Source organism: Ambystoma mexicanum, chromosome 2p (genome assembly GCF_040938575.1).
Source record: "Ambystoma mexicanum isolate Mex_15411 chromosome 2p, UKY_AmexF1_1, whole genome shotgun sequence".
Taxonomy (NCBI): Eukaryota; Metazoa; Chordata; class Amphibia; order Caudata; family Ambystomatidae; genus Ambystoma; species Ambystoma mexicanum.
Genome location: NC_090923.1, coordinates 220,697,143 through 220,716,739, shown reverse-complemented (window position 1 = coordinate 220,716,739; position 19,597 = coordinate 220,697,143). Strand labels below are relative to the sequence as shown.

Below are 19,597 nucleotides of genomic sequence, written 5' to 3'. Positions count from 1 at the left end.
GAGGTGCAAAAAAGCAGTGAGTGAAGGGGAGGGGATGGGGAGGGAAGGAAGATCTGTGGAGCAGAACAGAGGGGAGCAGAGCACTTATCTGAATCCCGGCTGGGGAAGATTGCGGCCTCCATTCATGAGGAAGGTAGATCAAAGGATGGTCCTCACTAGTTGCGCAAACTTTCAAAAGTGGAAGTCAGAAAGGATGTTTTAGTCAATTTGTATTGATGTGTTTATTTAGAAAGCAGAAAAAGTCAAAACTCACAAAATACAACAAACTCTATACCCAGGCATTCTTGACAGACATGTGGTTGGTGCGATAGGTAACATCAGTGTGTGGTATTTATAAAATACAGTTTTGTTGCATTCATTGTATTCATAAATACGTCTTGTATTTGTTCATGTGAGTACAGTTTTCCAAACTAGTAATTTACACATAGAAAGCGTTATACCATATTAGAGTTTTTCACAACTGCCACATTAGGGATCATATGCCAAAATACTAATTTCCACATAGAAAGCATTATACCACATAAGAGTTGTACACAACTGCCACATTAGGGATCGTATGCCAACACGTGTTTCAACCCTCTAGGGTCGTCCTCGGGCCTATTTGTACTAATTCTGTTATTGGCAGTGTAATTGTTTCAAGCACTGATAAGATTATAAAAGAAACTCAACAGCTTTTGACTTTTTCAGTCCTCCGGGTTCTGAAATTTTCTGTTTGTGAGACAAAGCAGGGTAAGGGGGGAAGGAACAAAGAAAGAAGGTGGGAACAGGTAAGTATAATTATAGTAACCTTGTAAATGCCTTATTAAAGACTTGCCAGTATAGTAATTGGGAATATAGCTAAGGATGCCACTTAAAAACCCCATTAGCCACTGATGTCCATTTATTTTGCCATAGGTAATTGTATAAACATAGGTCTCTACGAGAAATTAGCTCATAGTTCCTAAATCAGACTTGCCATACAGTGTCTAGTCAGAACCCAAGGTCATTTAAGCAAGAAAACAAAAACACTGAGGTTGCTCGGGGGAGACAAGTATCCCACTCATCTGGTAATCAAAAAAGTACCTGTAATTGGCAAGGAGTGGGAATAGGTTCAATCATTTGCTAGTTGTAACCTGTCTCCATGTCAGGGATCAGTGCCCAAGTTCACTAAAAAAACCAACAAACAATAAGACTGGATGCTGTGAGATATTATTGTCCATAAGCCTTTGATTTATATCATTTAAGCTAATACTTATCGGTAGGCTATAGCTATAATTTTGGGAAGTGTGTATTTACCTGCAAGTGGAAAGCGAGAAAAGCTGTGCTTGCTTCGTAATGATCTTGTGGTAATTTCGTATCAGTCAACAGCGGGATTTCCGATGGATCTAAAAATGATATGTATTTAATGTTCTGATTACTGTGATATGTATATTTCTAGTTGGACATCAATTTGGAAGAAGTGTCTAAACGTTAGTCTGGTCAGTATTGTTGAGTACTTACTAGTAGCAGTGCATCGTCACGTAAGTATGTATTTCTGCTTCATTGCAGCTCAGCAAGGTGCAGTGGTCTGGTCGGACGCATTCGCACTTGCTAATGGTTGCTAGGGGAATTGTTATCTCTCACTTCTGGTCACGTGAGGTGATCATGTGACCAGGTAGTCATGGAGATGCTAGAGCGTCAGGAAATTACTTCCGGAAAGGCAATAGTTTATAGAAAAATTACCTTACGGTGAGCTTGTATTGTGATTGGCAAGATACAATATTAAAAACAGTGCACTCGATAGGGTCTCCATTGTGTGTCCCGACTGTAAGTCACTGTTTGTTGCTTCATCTTTACGCGCATGTTCACAGAGAATTCTCCTTTGTTACGGCTTGTCACTGAACGACATTAGGGCACTCTAATGGTATTAAGGGCTCCTTTTTTTGCGCTATGTGAGTCTTGCACCCGTATCTGATTACGTGTGATAGTCACGGGTATGTATTCAAAATGTGCAGTCAGTGAAGTCATTAAAATTGTGTACCTCTGAAATTAAATATATTGGTCAAATTCCATTAACTGTAATGCTATTTTGTAAACCCAATAGTACGTGATTTTTGAATTTTAAAGAGATGGAATAGTCAGTGATCCAGGTTGTGTCTACAGTGTCCTCTACCTAGATTCAGTGTTAGCTTGCTCTGGTTAGGAGTTGTGCAACTGGCTCCCCTTTGCAACTGAGGGTACCCATCACATACAAGTTTCCAAAACACAGGAAAGAAAGAAAGTTTTTAGTGACAAATTATTAGCATATAGCTACCTAATATCGATTGTAAGTATGTTTGTAAGCAAACGTCTTGAAGTGACAGCGTTTTTGCGTTTTCAGATTATATCAAGGTATGGCAAGATAGGAACATTGTTTGCAACATATTTTTCTTCTCTCAAAGAGGATTGGACTACAAAAAGAACTGAGCTCATGTTCATGATTTAGGCCAAGTTGTAGACAGCAGAGTTTACATATCATTCAAGCTTCTTGCTGTCTTAGTATCAGTTGTCTATCGCCACCTCTCGTATGCGGTTTGATGTGTTGCAGTCCTACACATTTGATGTCCTTTTGGTGATCTGATTGGTGACAAGTTTGCCAGTGTGTGGCAAATGGCAATTTGGGATCTTGACTGTTAAGATTAGCAAAATGCTCACGAATCCTAATTCTGAACTCCCGAATGGTGCTTCCAATATATACCTTTTTACAATCACATTTAATACCATAGACAATAAACTTCGATCGACAGTTGATGAAATCCTTGACCTTTACTTGTAAGCCACCATGGCATGTAAAGGTTTGAGTTGGTAGATAGTGCAAATGGCAATTGTTTCATGTGGCACATTTGTGAAAACCGAATGGTTTGGTGGATGTTGTTAGCCAATCTGCCTGTCTAGTGGTGCCAGATCTCAGGAAAGAGGGGCTGCATATATTGCGCAAAGTTAGCGCTTTTGTGAAAATAATGTTAGGTTGCTCCGAAATATATGGTACAAGTTCTGGATCCAAAAGTAGTATATGCCAAGGTTTCTGTAGAATATGGTGAAGAAATTTGCAATCTTCCGAATATTTTTGGATAAATTATTTAGCCTCCTTGGTTTTTGATGTCTGGTTTAACAAATTAGGTCTTTCTACTGATTCCATTCCTTTAATAGCCTTGTTGAGAACATGCCTCTTGTGCCCTCTTTCCTAGAATCTGGTTCCAATTGACTTACATTCTTGTATGTATATTTCGTCTTGACTGCAATTTCTCTGAGATCTTAGGAATTCACCTCTAGGGATATTATTGATAACACTTTGGCCCTCATTACGACCCTGGCGGAAAGTAACTGACCCGACCGCCATAGCGTAAATAGCGTTTCCGCCATTGCACGATGGAGTAAAGTGCGGCCAATTATGACCCATCGGGCACGAGCATTACGCCATGGCGGAAGTTCAAAGTCCCCGATGGAGGAAATGTCCCCAAAACGCCCCTCTCCGCCGTCGTACGGCGCCCTTGGTGCAATTCCGCCACCCATCATAGCGGTCACCGTAATGAGCGCCAATCGCAAAATACGGTGACCGTAAATATACGGAAACGGAAGTAAAAACATGGGGCCGGAACGGGAAACAGCACGCCGTACACCATAAAATCAGAATCCCAACACAACCATTAAAAATCCGACCCTGAGACACATCCCAACCCGACAGCCACCCTAGTTATAACAAACAAAATGGGAAAAGTAGCAAAAAAAGCGCGCGACCGCAAGCGGCAGGTCCACACTTCTCCCATGAGGAACTCACCGTGCTCACAGAGACCCTCCAGGAGAATGCTGCCGTCGTCTTCCCGACGCAAATGACCAGGACGGCACTTGCGAACAAGAAGGCCATATGGGCCCTGGTGGCACAGCGGGTAAGTGCGGTGGGGACCGCACCCCGCAACCCACAGCAATGCAGAAAGCGATGGGACGACTTGCGGATACGCGTACGGAGCATACTATCAGCCAACCGTAACATTGCCACAGCTACCGGGGGAGGATCGGAATCACCCATCAAGTTGACCCCCTGGGAAGAAATCTGTGCCTCCACCATTGGAATGGAGAGCATAGAGGGAGTCGGAGGGATGGAGAAAGGAGTGCAGACATCCGAAGAATCAGGTAGGTGGGCCAAATAAAACAATGCTAAATCCACAATGTCCAATCATGTGAAGTACCATGTGGCCACATAGTGCAACAGAAACACATGTCCAGGAGAACGGCCACATACATTGGCCTGATAGCACACTTTAAAAGTCACATTAAATATATAAATAATTAAAAATCCTAAAAACACCCTCTACACGTGCAGCATGCACACCCTAACTGCAGGCTGCAAAACAACTGCATCCTCAATCCACACAGAAATGAAACCACCTCCAATGCCCAGACCCAAATCACCCTCAGGTACCACCCCAATGCATGTGATACATTGCCATTCCAATTTCCACAGACCCATAAATAACGCTCGCCCTCCTTTACTCCACCACAGGGTCCGAGTCAAACGACGAGCTGCAGGACACCCCTACCAGCACACCTGCAAAGAGGGCCAAGACCAACGGCCAAAGACCCTCCACCTCAGCTGCACGGATCAAGACACGGCAACAGCCCAAATCAAGTGGCAGCACACAGGAGGGGACTTCAACAGGCACCCCAGCAGCCAGCATGCCCACAACAGCAGCACCACAGGTCCCCCCAATGGATGCCACAGAAGGCACTGCTTCTGATGGCAGCAGCACCATAGGTGACACTGCATTAATGCCAGCATGCTCCGACACAGACAACGGTGCTGTCGATGTAGGACCCATCCATGACCTGTCTCAATCCCCCTGTTTGTTTCATCCCCTACACCATGAGGATACCACGCAGGGGCACCCACAAGACGACGACTGGCCATCCCCCACAAGCCCTGTGGCAAGGCAACAGGAGTTGATCAGCCCCTCTGTGACCCCACCGCAAATGGCCATGGCCCAGCAGAGGCAACAGTCCCTCGACCAGGTGATCGTGCAACAGCAGCAACTGGCCACGCTCCTCAAGGAGCATGCTGATGAATGTGGGGCTTCTAAGGCAGCCATAGAAACATCTACTGAGACACTTAGGGCACAAATGGAGCGAAGTACAGAGACACTTAGGGCACAAATGGAGCGAAGTACAGAGACACTAAGGGTACAAATGGAGAGAAGCACCGAGAGCCTGAGGGGGGAACTGCATGCGACGTCCAAAGACGTATGTGGTGAACTTGCCGCTGTGCGCCGTGTGCTCACTGAGCTCTCACAAACTCTTAGGGACATGCATGGATGTGAGCAGGCAGAGACATCATCCGTTGCAAGTTCCGTCCAGGGCAGCCCCCAACGTAGATCTGGGAGGAACCTGCGCTCCACAGGCAGGGGTGCCCCTGATACCCGGAGAGGGGGCTTGCAATAGCGTCTGCCCACTGACAATGAGCATCTTTGGACACTGGTGTTCGGGGGGGAGGTAGGAGGGTGGAGGGGGGGTGTTGGGCTTACTTGGGTGGCGGGTCGATGGGGTGTGTAACATGACTTCACATATGCTATGAACATTACATAATCATCCAATGAGATGTGTGGACATTGTTCCTTGTGTATGAGTCCTTTATAGGCGTACAGTCCACATTGTGCATGTTCCCGACACACACAGTGCCACAAGTGCCGTGTCCATGCATCAGCCAACAGGCGTGAGTGCTAGAAGCATGAATCTATGATACTCTGACGAATTTCACGGGCCTCCTGTGCCTCGCGGACTCCCTGAGGTGCTGCCACATCCCCAGCCTCATCATGACCATCTTCAGGTGCTTGCAGTTCTGCGTCAGGGGGCATGGGCACATTTCTACGTACGCACATGTTGTGTAGCATGACGCATGCCATGACTATCTTTGCAACCTTCTCATGGCGGTACAGGAGTGCCCCGCCAGACCTGCTGAGGCAGCGGAAACGAGCCTTCAGTAGGCCGAATGCCTGTTCTATGACTACACGGGTACGTGAGTGGGCATGGTTGTAGTCCTCCTCATGCTGGTCCTGTGGGTTCCGGAGTGGTGTAAGGAGCCATCTCTTCAGTGGATACCCGGCATCACCTGTATGTGGACAAGATAGGATGTTTGTGGGATGACATTGCTATGTACGCATCCCCCCCCCCTTCCTGCCAGGTCATTGCCGCATCACATACCCCACATTATCATGCATGGATTGAGACTCACCGAGTAGCCAGGATCTGTTCCCTGCGTGTCGCTCCCTGTAGCGTGGTATTGTAAAGTTCCTCAAGACCATAGAATCATGGGTTGATCCAGGAAATCGGGCACAACAATGTGTAAAGATCCTGTTGGAGTCACACACCATTTGTACATTAAGAGAATGATATTGTTTCCGGTTGCGGTACTGGACCTCCATGGCATGTGGGACAACCAATTCCACATGGGTGCAGTCGATGGCACCAATGCAACCCGGTATGCCGGCAAGTGCATGGAATCCCACTTTTGTGTTTGTAATCTCCAGCTCCGAGCGTGGTAATGAGATGTAGTCGTCTGCGTGCTTCAGGAGGGCTTCGAGCACTTGCAATAGTGTCCGTGAGAACAGTGGCTGTGAAATGCCATGCAACTGTCCGACTGTGTGCTGGTAGGTGCCTGTGGCCAGGAAGTGGAGTACAGACACCACCTTCAGTAGGGGTGGGATGGCGGTTGGGCTATCTATCATGCTGACAAGGTCAGCGTGTGTCATGTCCACAATGGAGATTATGGTGTCCCGGACCAAACGGTAGAGGGTGTGGATCTGCTCAGCAGTGAGGTTGAACGGATGAGCTCGGAGGCGTGGGATTGCGGGCAGCCTGCGTGGTGGTTGTGGCTGTGCTGGTGGGCCTTGCTGGCCCTGCCTTGCCCTCCTCCTCCTGCGTCTCCTCTGTGCGGCCGGTTGTTGTAGTAGTTGGTGTTCGTCTTCTTCTTGAAGTTGGAGTACTTGCAGTGCTATCAGGTCCCCCAGGGCCAACATCGCTAGTCCTGCCGGTAGCATTTTGGAGTGGGTGTGGTTGTGGGAGGGGGTTGGGTGTGCAATTTATGTGTTTTCAGGCTGTATAGCCTCCACCTGTGGTGATTCATTCCACCTGTGCCAGCTGAAATCCCCTTTGGGTGAGCACTGTACCGAGGTTCACCGACGGGCGGGGCGTCCCATTTGTGAGTGAAGCCAGTTGCCATTTTCACACACTGCCGCACTACATGGATGATTTTGTGATTTCAAGCGGTCACAGATGCCTTTTCGACGTGATGTTGCAAATGAGGAATTCGAAGGACAGCGCTTTCGGTTTTCAGCTAGTGGCGAGGGGACGCCCACAGGTCTGACTGCAAATATAACGTTCTATTGTTTAATGTCCTTGGGACAGGGGCCATGGCGAGAATGCAATGATTGATATGAATAGTATGGGATGCGCAATAGCGTAGTGGACGAATAGGCAGGACGTTCCCAAATACATGTTACTTCACAACACTATTATTCCGGGCTGGGGCACAGTGGATTTTGCAGACTGCATTACGCACAGACTCAATGGAGATTTCAAATGTAATGTGAGTAAATAATCATGCATTTTTATACCGGGATGAGGGAATGATGTATGGATGCATGGACAGATGATTTAATTGAGAGTTTGCCATGTACATGGCTTATTGGAATCTATCCCCTTCCCCTGCGCTCTGTGATGCAGAGCTGCCATAGTGGGACCATCGTCTATCTGCCCTTGTTGAACCCTCCCTGTCTCGACGTGCCTTCCAACAGTTGTGTCTATGCACGTTACTAATCCCATCTAATGGATTCTGTTTTAACAGACGCATGCACACGAACACTCGTTTGTAATAGTGTTTTCACCTCGATTTATATTGTTATGATTGGCAAGTGATTCATGGGTGGAAATAATCCTTTTGAGTGGGCTAGCATGCATATGGCTGTAGATTTAGTGTGATCATTGAAGTGAGTAATACTAATGAAGTTCTGATGGCCATACTATTCTTTTTCATTTCATTTGGGTGACAGGTATCTCCTCCCCTTTTGCCGCTGCCATCTGTATGCCACTCCTGCAGATGGCTTTTACTCCCGACACCTGCTGCTTCGAGTTCATCAGTGGAGCACCATTACGATCTTATGGGACGATCGCCAATGGGCCACATGCCCTTACGCAGTACTAGTGGCTAGGAGCAACATATCTACCTTTCAGCTGGACTAGTGCCTACCTAATGGGACGGGCCTGCGGTTCTAGGCGCTTCCATGTTGCCTTTTTGAACGTGAATGTAGCCCCTGTGTACCATGAAGGAACAGGGCGTCACACAAGGAGTAGCTGGTCATTTATTGCGGATGCAGCCCACAGTAATGTAGATATTTCGGGGTTTATGACCTAATAGCTGTATGGGCTTGGTGAATTTGATGTGCATTAAAATTTTAGTCTGATGTTAACCGTGTAGCGTTATTCTTTGGAAGTAATGTAGCATATTCCTATTTGTGGAGCGATGTATTGTGAGTAGATCTGCATTTGGTTCCGGCTTCTGAGTATAGTTGCGTGGTACTGTACTGGCCGCGTTTGCCTACGAAGCCCAGTAAGGTCAGGGATAGGGGCTGCCATCATGACTGTTTTAATGATGTCATGCTTAGGGGCGGGGGATTAGCTTTTGTGTAACTGATGCCGGTCAGCCAGGTGGATTGGTGGAATGATGTGATTATCAGGAAATGGCTGGTCACAGGTGCCTTTGTTTGCGTGCGTTTCTTTGAGGGAGACTGAGTTCATGTCCATTGGAATAGCTTCTGTATTCGAGCCATCTGTGCCCTGCAGCTCCCATTGGCCCCTCTTGAGATGAGCCTGGCTGCTCAGTCACTCTGCCAACTTGTGTGGTACATGCTTATGCTGATGGTTGGTTTGTTTACTGGCATGTGTACAGGGCTGGTGCAGTCTCCCTCAGGATACTGCTTTGAATGTTGCCTTGCACTGGTGTCAGGCGATGGGGGCCTGTTGTTGTTTTGTCTCATCTTTCAGTTCATTTTGCTGTACTTGAACCTTCGCATGCCTGTGCTGCATCAGTACGGCAATGGTGACATGCCAAATATGGATGGCCACTCACAAGGCACTTGGAGCCCCTACATTCATTTGTTCGTTGGCATGCGTGGGTGACTTGTGCATTTCACTGGTTGCATTGTGTGACTTCCTTGCACCTACGAGGAGTTGTGCAATGTGGCCAGGGTGTGGTGTACAGGCACTCAGTAGGGCCATTTACGGTTGTTTCACGATGCCGTATTTCTCGCCATGGCGGAATGGTACTTTCCGCCATGCTTGATGGCGTTATGTAAATGTCCGCTAGGGTCAGAATTTGCGTACCGTTGCGCCATGGTGGTAATTACGGTTTTGCATGGCGCGCGTGCGCGTACTTGGTGCAGTTAGCGTTGGCGTTCACTACAGTGTCGCTAATGGCATCGTACTTTACGGTGACGGGTCATAGTCGCAACGAGCGGTATTCGATGGCAGTATTGCATTTCCGCCATCATTTTTCGATTTCCGCCAGGGTCGTAATGAGGGCCTTTGTCTGTGACTGCTAGCGGCAGGTAGGATTAGATTTACTGCAGTCGTTTTTCTATGAGTGCGAGTCTGGATGGTGTTGTATATTATATTAATTTGTAAGTCCAAAAACATTATTTCCTCTGCATGTATAAAACCTGTGAGGGTAACGCCAAAGTTGTTCTTATTCAAGTGTTGCATGAAAATTTCAAAATCGTCCTGTTTACCTGACCATATAACAAGGATGTCATCAATGTATCTTTTCCATTCGACAATGTATTTCTGAAAGGGGTTATTTTGGAAGATATATTTGTCTTCAAAGAACGCCATGAGCAGGTTCGACATGGAAGGTGGATATTTTGCCCCATGGCGATACCTTTTGTTTGTGAATAGTAGTTCCCATTAAAAATGAACTGATTATGTGTCAAAGTGAATTCCAAGAAGCTTTTCAACATTTCTACATTCATGGCATGTGATGCTGAATGGGTCCTAAAGGTATAGTCTATGGTCTGTAGTGCCAGTTTATGTTGTATTGATGTGTATAGAGTTGTAAGGTCCAAAGTAGCAAGATAATAGTGTAATTTCCAAACAATGTCATGCAGGACCTGTAAAGTGTGGGTGGTATCTTTAACGAAGGCTGGAATATTAGGTACCAAATGCTTAATGCGTGAGTCTATGTACTCTGCCAGTGCTTCCGTGGCACCTCCTTGGCCACTCATGATCGGCCTAACTGTTGGTAAATAAGAAAATGGTTTGTGCACCTTGGGCAAGAAATATATAGCAGGCATAAACGTTTTTTTGTTTGCACATGCAACTTTTTCCAATTTCACTATCTACTACTCAGACCTATACTTTTCATGGTGGCTTGCAAGTAAAGATCAAGGATTTCATCAACTGTCGATCGAAGTTTATTGTCTATGGTATTATATGAGTTTGTAAAAAGGTTTGTATTGGAAGCACCATTCGCGAGTTGAGAATTAAGATTCGTGATCATTTTGCTAATCTTAACAGTCAAGATCCCAAATTGCCATTTGCCACACACTGGCAAACTTGTCACCAATCAGATCACCGAAAGGACATCAAATTTGTAGGACTGCAACACATCAAACCGCATACGAGAGGTGGCGATAGAGAACTGATACTAAGACAGCAAGAAGCTCGAATGATATCTAAACTCCACTGTCTACAACTTGGCCTAAATCATGAACATGAGCTCAATGTCTTTTTGTAATCCAATCGTCTTTGAGAGAAGAACAAATATGTTCCACACAATGTTCCTATCTTGCCATACCTTGATATAATCTGATAATCAGAACACCTGAGGTTAGCTTGGCAGTGTAAGTGAAATGCAGGTGAATGGCCTTCCCTTTGAGCAGGTTTCTCAATACATTGTATGGAGGTGAACATGTTCATATCCATCCAAAATAAAAACATTCTTACACCAATATGTTAGATTTGCCATTCATTTGCCAAAGATGTAGATCACTCATCATGAGGCTCCTATTTAATGTATTCTGTAAACTATTTATCAGCTCTTGCCATTCCTCTAGGAAGGCTGTAGGAGTAAGTTGGCATCAGAATTGTGATACTTGTGTTGGTCTCAGGTATACATTTGGATGCATGTGGGCCTGGTCGAATTATGTGTGTCTGTGGTGATTTTGCGAGTTTGCTATAATGATGAGGTAATGCAATGTAATGTAAAGTGGTCTTACATAGCTCCCTTCTGCCAATAATGTTGAACTCACTGTGCATGGCTCTGTAAGAAAGGAACGCAGCATGTGGTAATTGGATAGCGGGAAGGCAGATGCCTTTGTTGTTGATGAATGCATTTTGGAAGTATCCGTTAGCTGGTTGTGGATAAGGACATCTCTATGTTCTTTGTTGCTGGTACAAACTAGGCAGTTTAGCAACATGGGCCGCCCCGGAATGGTGGAGTACAAAAATGAACAGCATGGTTGTTGATCGAAGATTAATAGGGTCTGAATCTATTAAATACACTAGACCTAGAAGGCCATCTGTGATATGTATAAGGATGCAAGCTTTTAGAAGTGAGGATTTAAGTTCAGGCATGAGAGGGTGGAGAATGGGGGTGAGCGTTTTGTCACTGAATTGTTCTTGGTGGTTGATTTCACTGAGATTAAATGTGCGTACTGGTAACAAGCAGGAGAGGTTTCATGAGTCAACTTGGATTCCTGCAGATGGTAGTGCAAGATTTTCAAAAAATGCTTGTCATAAATTATCCCAGGTTTTGGGTGCACAGTTTTTAGTCTTTTGCATTATTATAAAGATAATGATGAAGTGTTGTAGGCGGACACTAATGACCCTTAAAATGGTACTAATGATGATTTGATTCATCTGGGAAATCTTTTGATGCTTATCAATCTGCCAATTTAGATTTACCTTGTCCTTGCAGCATACAGGATCCAGCAGGTAGATTTAGGTTTCATCCTTTGACCAGTGTTCCCCTCATTCTTCTGAATGGCCCCCTCTACATCCTGTTTCTTACTTTATATAGGCACATTTTATCTAGATTAGAAACCATGGCTAGAGGTGTCATGTGATCTGAAAGCTCTTGACCTGCTCTTCCAGATGAACGTGCTTTTGCCCTTACTGTGTACACCAAGATCAATATTTTCCTAGCCAAGTTTGGGAGGGATCTCTCTGTAAGGGTATGGACCATGCTTGGTTCTCTTGGCAAGATAAACCTCTGAGCACATTAGTGAGGATTTTGGATATAGCTGAAATCACCAAGCAAGAAGGTACCTTACTGGATCCCATGAATATGAGTAACTGGGCCTAGAGGGCGATATGTTTTTTTGGGCAATGTTAGTTCAGCCATTATAGCAAAAAGATGCTAGGGTTTTCTCCTATGGATTAACCCTAAATTGGGAGCTATGTAGGATGCACAGCCTCATAATGCAGAGTGTCTTTTATATGGGGACCAGTACACGAGCTTGCGTGTTTGTGTCAAGTATACATTTGGTTGGAAGTGGGTCAAGGGAGTAATTCTGGTTGAATAATAGGGGTATTGTCATGGTTTATTACACAGTCATACCCAACTCAGGGAGTTCCTTTCCCCCCAATTAAGGTGGCGCACAACAAAGCACTATTATTTTGTCAAGGTTCAATTTGGTAAGGCCTCCAACCCGTCTCGCACCAAATCCGAACAAATACTCGGTGCCACAATGGACTTGGAACCAGGCCGGTGTGTAGTAAGAATATTGATGTATTAATTCATTTAAACCAAATTTGACAAACAGACTAATATCAACCACCAATACAGTGGCAACACACAAACAAAAATGACCTTTGTAATGGCACCAACACAGAGATAATACTAAGATATGCAGTCACAATTTCCTGCAGCTTTCTTTTCAAATCACCCACCAATACAGAAAAAAAACAATTCAAGACACACAGTGAGAGCTTTTTTGGTTATAATGCATTTTCTCCCAGCAACCTCCACCACCAAACATCAATTAGACTTAACCCATCTGAATTGAAGGCCAGTGGCAGAGAGTGAGAATCTTGTTTTGGGGTTCTGATAAAATGCACTCTTTGGAAAAAGGGATCCAGGGGGACAAATAGTTTTGTACTTATTGCTACAGAGGCAGTACGAGAGAAAGAACAATAATGGGAGCACCTAAAAAGAACAGGCAGGGCTTTGTGGTTTGGGTCAGAGCGTGTTTCTTGCAAGAGTTCAGTAGCAGATTACCTCCCAGAATAAGGTGAGAAAAGACTTGTTCTGATGCATACTGGTCTACTTATAGGGCAAATGACATCAGAAACTTGTCATGATGCCTGCGGAAGGGATTGGTTGGTTTTCTCCAACCTCCACCCTCCTGTGTGCTAATAGGACAAGGAGTTGAGGGGTGTGAGTTAGGAAAGCTGAGGAGGGAGAACGCTTTGTCATCCCAAACTGACATTTGGGTTTGGCATGTTAAAACTCTGAAAATCTATCAACATGGCAAACACCCTAATTTTTCAAATCTTTACATGTATGGATATATTTTTAAGAACAACATTTTAAGGCAAATATAAATGATGCTAATCTGAAGTTGGCATGCCCTTCCTATGCAGAGAAACAATTGTTCTTCGTTACTCAGGAACTGCATCAGTGAAAAATATGATGCTTCTTAGTTCCCATGTTAAGTTTGTCTTTCACCCTCACACCAACTTTCAAATCTCTCAGAATCATGGGGAGGCCCAAATCAAATTTTCCTTTATAACTTCTGTTATGTTTATCACACAAAAATCGTTTTGACATGGTTAAAAGGGGATTACTGTCACCTTAAATAAAAGTCTGGAATGAATGTTGTGGCATATACGCTGCCCTTTTTATGCTAACTAAGATGTATGTTTCTATTAATCAAACACCAGATTCACAGGCCTCGCTAACTCTAACCTCCACCTTTGTTCCTCTAAGTTTCATTTATCCTTAAACATGTGACCAGCCATATGCTGGATCATGTTTATCTTAGCCTATCCCTCCTTCGCCTCCCAATGGTTCTGGCTCTAGCTTTAATGCACATTTTATGGGAGTTGTGGTAGGGCTGTATCTATTGCCACTGTAGTTTCAATCAATGGCAGTGTATTTCTTAGTATTTTTAAGCAGTGGACCTGATTGCTTGCTGACAACCAGACCTCCCTCTCCGGGACAAGCAAAGGTTAAAGTGTCATTTTAATAGAAATGCCCAGCCGCATGTGCAATTCGGCAAGAAGTGGCTTTTAAACTCACACACAATACATTTTAAAGAAGCATTTTATAAGGCGTCCAGGGCTTATATCCATGTGTAATGTCTTTCCTTTAATCTCACAGTTGCCAAAGACATGAGTATCACTACTGGATTGTCCATACACAGGGTCGTTATGTGAGAAAACCATGTTCACCTTGAAACCAAGTGGGAACTTCTGTTTGCATGCTGTCATTGGGATGAGGAAAAAGGAAGTTATTTTATTTCTCATAATTGCAATAAGCTTGGTTTCAATTGAGATTTCTGGATCACAATCTGGTATTACATTGAAGATAAGGTGCACACTGTTATTTGTCTCTTTAAGTAAAAAGTGTAGCTTTCTATGGATTTAGTAAAACAGCATTTTCAGCCACATGTCTTTCTCTGTCCTTGCTGATATGCATTGTGCTTATCTTCTCACTTTTGAACTTCCCAGCATATGTCTCCTTCATTTGAGATTTAGGCCTGTCTTTAGTTCAATAATGTCTGACATTGACTTCAATTGGACACCACAAATAACTGTGGCCTCTTTATTTCTGGCATTCAGGGGCTATATTTTACCCCATATTCTGCAAATGACAATTTTGCTAGTTTATGACGATAAAGGTAAGATGTTATTAAGGTCACAGAGGCAAGAACTATGCAGACAATGGCCCTCATTACGACCCTGGCGGAAAGCGACTGACCGGACCGCCACAGCGTAAATAGCGTTTCCGCCATTGCACGATGGAGCAAAGTGCGGCCCATTCCGACCCATCGGGCACGAGCACCACGCCATGGCGGAAGTGCAAAGTCCGCGATGGCGGAAATGACCCCAAAACGGCCCACACCGCCGCCGTACGGCGCCCTAGGTGCAATACCGCCACCCATCATAGCGGACACCGCAGTGAGCGCCAACCGGAAAGTACGGCGACCGTAAATATACAGAAACGGAAGTAAAAACATGGGCCCGGAACGGGAAACAACACCCCGTACACCTATAAAACCACTAAATACACACAACCACTAAAAACACCACCCTGAGACACATCCCAACCCGTCATCCACCCTAGTGAAACCAAGAAAAATGGGAAAAGTAGCGAAGAAAGCGTGCGACCGCAAGCGGCAGGTCCACTTCTCCCGTGAGGAACTCACCGTGCTAACAGAGACCCTCCAGGAGAATGCCGCCGCCGTCTTCTCCACGCAAATGACCAGGACGGCACTAGCGAACAAGAAGACCATATGGGCCCTGGTGGCACAGCGGGTAAGTGCGGTGGGGACCGCACCCCGCAACCCACAGCAATGCAGGAAGCGGTGGGACGACCTGCGGATACGCGTCCGTAGCATACTTTCTGCCAACCGCAACATTGCCACAGCCACCGGGGGAGGTTCGGAATCACCCATCAAGTTGACCCCCTGGGAAGAAATCTGTGCCTCCACCATTGGAATGGAGAGCATAGAGGGAGTCGGAGGGATGGAGAAAGGAGTGCAGACATCCGGAGAATCAGGTAGGTGGCCCAAATAAAACCATGCCAAATCCACAATGTCCAATCATGTGACTCACATGTGTCCACATAGCGCAACAGCAACACATGGCCAGGAGAACGTCCACACACATTGGCCTGATAGCGCACTTTAAAACCACAATAAATACATAAATAATTAAAAACCCCAAAAACACCCACTACACGTGCAGCAGGCACACCCTAACTGCAGGCTGCCAAACAACTGCACCCTCACTCCACACACAAATGAAAGCACCTCCAAGGCCCCGACCCAAATCACCCTCAGGTACCACCCCAATGCATGTGATACATTGCCATTCCAATTCCCACAGACCCATTAATAACGCTCGCCCTCCTTTACTCGACCACAGGGTCCGATCCAAACGACGAGCTCCAGGACACCCCTACCAGCACACCTGCAAAGAGGGCCAAGACCGACGGCCAAAGACCCTCCACCTCAGCTGCACGCATCAAGACACGGCAGCAGCACATATCAAGTGGCAGCACACAGGAGGGAACATCAACAGGCACCCCAGCAGCCAGCATGCCCACAACAGCACCACCACAGGTCCCCCCAATGGATGCCACAGAAGGTACTGCCTCTGGTGGCAGCAGCACCATAGGTGACACCCCATTAATGGCAGCATGCTCCGACACAGAAGACGGGGATGTCGAAGTCAGATCCATCCATGACCTGTCCCAATCCCCCTGTCTGTTCCATCCCGTACACCATGAGGATGCCACGCAGGGGCACCCACAAGACGATGACTGGCCATCCCCCACAAGCCCTGTGGCAGGGCAACATGAGGCGAACAGCCCCTCTGTGACACCACCGCAAATGGCCATGGCCCAGCAGAGGCAACAGTCCCTCGACCAGTTAATCGTGCAACAGCAGCAACTGGCCACGCTCCTCAAGGACCATGCCGATGGATGTGGGGGCACTAAGGCAGACATAGAAACATCAACTGAGACACTTAGGGCACAAATGGAGAGTAGCACCGAGAGCCTGAGAGTCCAAATGGAGAGTAGCACCGAGAGCCTGAGAGTCCAAATGGAGAGTAGCACCGAGAGCCTGAGAGTCCAAATGGAGAGAAGCACCGAGAGCCTCAGGGGAGAACTGCATGCGACGTCCAAAGACGTATGTGCCGAACTTGCCGCAGTGCGCTCACTGAGCTCTCACAAACCCTTAGGGACATGCATGGACGTGAGCAGGCAGAGACATCATCCGTTGCAAGTTCCGTCCAGGGCAGCCCCCAACGTAGATCTGGGAGGAACCTGCGCTCCACAGGCAGGGGTGCCCCTGATACCCGCAGAGGGGGCTTGCAATAGCGACTGCCCACTGACAATGAGCATCTTTGGACACTGGTGTTCGGGGGGGAGGTAGGAGGGTGGAGGGGGTGTGTTGGGCTCACTTGGGTGGCGGGTCGATAGGGTGTTCAACATGATATCACATATGCCATAAACAATGCACGATCAAACAATGAGATGTGTGGACAATGATCTTTGTGTACTAGGCCATCATAGGCGTACAGTCCATATTGTGCATGTACCAGACACACACAGTGCCACGAGTCCCGTGTCCATGTATCAGCCACCAGGCGTGAGTGCTAGAAGCATGCATCTATGAGATGCTGACGAATTTCACGGCCCTCCTGTGCCTCGCAGACTCCTTGAGGTGCTGCCACATCCCCACCCTCATCATGACCATCTTCAGGTGCTTGCAGTTCTGCGTCAGGGGGCATGGGCACATTTCTACGTACGCACATGTTGTGGAGCATGACACATGCCATCACCATCTTTGCAACCTTCTCATGGCGGTACAGGAGTGCCCCGCCAGACCTGCTGAGGCACCGGAAACGAGTCTTCAGTAGGCCGAATGCCTGTTCAATGACTACACGGGTACGTGAGTGGGCATGGTTGTAGTCCTCCTCATGCTGGTCCCGTGGGTTCCGGACTGGTGTGAGGAGCCATCTCTTCAGTGGATATCCGGCATCACCTGTATGTGGACGATAAACGAATTATGTGGAATGCCGCTACGTACGCACCCCCCCCCCTTCCTGCCAGGTCATTGCCGCATCACATACCCCACATCATCATGCATGAAATGAGACTCACCGAGTAGCCAGGATCTGTTCCCTGCGTGTCGCTCCATGTAGCGTGGTATTGTAGAGTTCCTCATGACCATAGAATCATGGGTTGATCCAGGGAATCGGGCACAACAATGTGTAATGATCCTGTTGGAGTCACACACCATTTGTACATTCAGTGAATGAAATTTGTTTTCGGTTGCGGTACTGGGCCTCCATGGCATGTGGGACGACCAATTCCACATGGGTGCAGTCGATGGCACCAATGCAACTCGGTATGCCGCCAAGTGCATGGAATCCCACTTTTGTGTTGGTAATTTCCTGCTCCGAGCGTGGTAGAGAGATGTAGTCGTCTGCGTGCTGCAGGAGGGCATCGAGCACTTGCAATAGTGTCCGTGAGAACAGTGGCTGAGAAATGCCATGCAACTGTCCGACTGTGTGCTGGTAGGTGCCTGTGGCCAGGAAGTGGAGTACAGACACCACCTTCAGTAGGGGTGGGATGGCGGTTGGGCTATCTATCATGCTGACAAGGTCAGCCTGTGTCATGTCCACAATGGCGGCTCTGGTGTCCCGGTCCAAACGGTAGAGGGTGTGGATCTGCTCATCAGTGAGGTTGAACGGATGTGCTCGGAGGCGTGGGATTGTGGGCTGCCTGCGTGGTGGTAGTGGCTGTGCTGGCAGCCCTTGCTGGCCCTGCCTTGCCCTCCTCCTCCTCCTCCTGCGTCTCCTCCGTGCGGCCGGTTGTAGTTGGTGTTCGTCTTCTTCTTGGAGTTGGAGTACTTGCAGTGCTATCAGGTCCCCCAGGGCCAACATCGCGAGTCCTGCCGGTAGCATTTCGGAGTGGTTGTGGGAGGAGACTGGGCGTGCAATTTATGTGTTTTCAGGCTGTATGGCCTCCACCTGTGGTGATTCATTCCACCTGTGCAAGCTGCTCTCCCCTTTGGGCGAGCACGTCCCGCACACAACGCTGCAATTCGAGTAATGGCATCTTGCTATTGCAATCATGTATTTGTACCCGATGGCCGTGTAACATTGGTTGATATGTACATTCGGCTATGGTCCCATTGTTTCACATACAATCTTTGCAGTCGCGAACAGACTTGTGAAGGGTCAGTGGAACGTAGTACTCGAGTAACGGTGGACCCTCATGCATCACTGTACCGAGGTTCACCGACGGGCGGGGCCTCCCATTTGTGAGTGAAGGCAGTTGCCATTTTCACACACAGCCGCACTAGATGGATTAATTTGTGATTTCAAGCGGCCACAGATGCCTTTTCGACGTGATGTTGCAAATGAGGAATTCGAAGGGCGGCGCTTTCGGTCTTCAGCTAGCGGCGAGGAGATGCCCACAGGTCTGACTGCAAATATAACGTTCTATTGTTCAGTGTCCTTGGGACAGGGGCCATGGCGAGGATGCAATGATTGATATGAATAGTTTGGGATGCGCAATAGCGAAGTGGATGATGAGGCCGGACGTTCCCAAATACATGTTACTTCACAACACTGGAATTACGGGCTGGGGCACAGTGGATTTTGCAGGCTGCATAACGCACAGACTCAATGGAATTCTCACATGTTATGTGAGTATGGTAACAGGCGTTCTCATTACGGGATGAGGGAATGATGAATGGATGCATGGGCAGATAATTTGATACGGTGTTTGCCATGTACAGGGCTTCTTGGAATCTGTCCGCCTCCCCTGCGCTATGTGATGCAGGGCTGCCATAGTGGGACCATCGTCTATCTGGCC

The 19,597-nt window shown here is 47.0% G+C and overlaps 1 long non-coding RNA gene across 2 annotated transcripts in view; it reads right to left on the bottom strand.

Moving 5' to 3' along the window:
• Window positions 1-1,585, bottom strand: part of LOC138566349 (uncharacterized) — a 72,992-nt gene extending 71,407 nt beyond the window's left edge. Inside the window, exons 1-4 of one of the 2 annotated variants that reach the window (XR_011301914.1) lie at window positions 1,480-1,585; window positions 1,276-1,364; window positions 1,063-1,146; window positions 70-708 (exon numbers count right to left, since the gene is read on the bottom strand). This is a non-coding gene — a long non-coding RNA (uncharacterized lncRNA). Of the gene's footprint in view, window positions 1-69; window positions 709-1,062; window positions 1,147-1,275; window positions 1,365-1,479 lie in introns of those variants that run through there. The other variant, XR_011301915.1, reaches the window with a different exon arrangement.
• Between the last annotated feature and the right edge of the window lie 18,012 nt (window positions 1,586-19,597).